Raw genomic sequence first — 2,148 nt, forward strand, 5'->3', positions numbered from 1 at the left:
CGAGGGAGTCACAGCATGGACTGGATGAGGGGATCGAAATTGGGGGAATAATAACATGTCTGAATAGCGTTGATTTTTTTTTTTTCTTTGTGTCTGCCTGAATCTCAAATGGAGATGAAAGAGGCAGTGGGACGGGAGAAAAATAGGTAATGCACAAGCACAGGAATTTGAAGAAGAAAGAGTCGGACGTAGTGATTTGTATTAACATATTTCTCTCCTTGTTTGTGTCTTCTGCGAACTGAGAGAACACACAGACAACACACATGTCCAGCAAAGAATTTGAAGGCTTTGATTTCCAGAATGTTGAAGGACACTAATGTAAATTAAAAAAAAAAGAAGGTGGCAGGGTCAAATGGAAATGCGCAGTAAGCTCTTATAAAGCTCTTAATATGCTAATGTGATGTGTACTGCTAACATATGTAATCACAGCTCGCCCACTTGAAACAAAGGTTGTGTATTGAAGGTCTGCAAACAGGCTTCTGTGAAAAGCTTTCTAACGTTTCTATGGACTTCCAGGAAACCACTAAGGGTTGCTCTTTGTTGAAATCAGCAGGTCGGCTCCACTTAGATAAACTGAATGATTACATTCGTCTGGATATGCCTATTTCTCTGTTTTACATATAGCAATACCCAGTCTGAAACTTTGTGCAGTGGTGTTTCAGTCCTGTCTAAGGACTGAAATCAAGCTCATTTTAAAATGATCTTTCTAGGTTTTGGAACTCATTTTAAAATGATCTTTCTAGGTTTAGGAATCATGGTGCTTTGGCCCAGAGGTAATGTCTCCGTCATTGGTGTGGAACCCCAGGGTTCACCTCCTGGGTAAGATCCAATCCCAGTTAGGGTGGTTGGTACCTTCCAGTGGACTCTCCACCTGCAGGAAGGTTTAGGGGGGGGTTGGTATGGTGGAGTGTGATTTGGGTGGAGACTACTGCCTCCACGACCCGGTAACGGATAAGCGGATGAAAATGGATGGATGGGTTTAGGAAATATCAGATTTGGTTATAGCGGATGAAAATGGATGGATGGATTTAGGAAATATCAGATTTTGCAGAACTGGTTGCAAAATTTCAAGAATTAAATTATGTTACATTTGAAGGTATTTATAAATTTGATGTGTTTGAAATTGTTTCTTTTTTAAATTAAATTTTAAGGCTTCAAGCTTTGATCAAATAAAAACTTAACGTAGCTCTAAATGACAAAGACCTATATAAATCCAGGAGAACACTTCACCGTCTAATGAGTCGTATTTCAAACAGCTGTACATGACATGTTCAATGATTAATGAATGCAAGCCCTGCTCACGTTGCTACTGGATCTAATGTTCGCAAATGATCGGAAAACAAACTGTTCTTCTTCGTTGTATCACGGGGCAGGACACGGAACAAGAACCAAAGCAGCAGACTGAATGTGCGTTGGTAATTAAAGTGACAGTGGTTGTTTGTCCATTCAAGTGACTCGTCTAATGAATGTGAGCTATGGCTATACAACAGGGCTCATTAAGCCTGTACTAAATGTTGATTAAAGCAGATCTCACTGTCAGCTATGGCTACATAAAAATCATTGACGCTACAAGAGACAACAGTGATTTGATGACGTCTGTGTGTTTTTTCATTTGTCTCCGTGTGCTTCTGTTTTGAATAAATGGAGCTATATTTGAGTCAGCGTCTAACGAGTCAAAGGTCAAGGTCAATAAAAGGGCAACAATGTATGGACAGATCTCAGTGTGGGCTGATGTTCGTCAGTCTTGGCGGCACACACACCGCTACAGTGAGCCGCAGGTCATCATGTTCTGGTACGAATGATTCCATCATGATGATGTCAGAAAATTAAATCAGCACATGCTGTAATGCGTTTACCACTCCAACCAATGAGATCAGAGACAGGATCCTCAGCATATTTAGATGAATGCATTTAATGCCATTGGTGAAATGCAAACATAAGGTAAAAGACCAGGATTTTTCTGGACACACACCTTGGAGCCAGACACAAGTAAATAAAAAAAAAATCACAGTTTTGTCTAACATAATTATTTGACGTTTATTTTGGAATCCAGTTGCGGGCCGGATTTGATGGTTCGGCGGGCCAGATTTGGCCCCCGAGCCGCCAGTTGATGATCGCTACTATATGGGATTTGGCTGCCCAGTAACA

At 40.8% G+C, this 2,148-nt stretch overlaps 1 protein-coding gene across 2 annotated transcripts in view; it reads right to left on the reverse strand.

Moving 5' to 3' along the window:
- Positions 1-2,148, reverse strand: part of atrnl1b (attractin-like 1b) — a 55,952-nt gene that overhangs the window by 1,531 nt on the left and 52,273 nt on the right. The gene's annotated exons all lie outside the window — the stretch shown is intronic.

The sequence above is a fragment of the Cynoglossus semilaevis genome, chromosome 8, assembly GCF_000523025.1.
Source record: "Cynoglossus semilaevis isolate Cse_v1.0 chromosome 8, Cse_v1.0, whole genome shotgun sequence".
Classification (NCBI taxonomy): Eukaryota; Metazoa; Chordata; class Actinopteri; order Pleuronectiformes; family Cynoglossidae; genus Cynoglossus; species Cynoglossus semilaevis.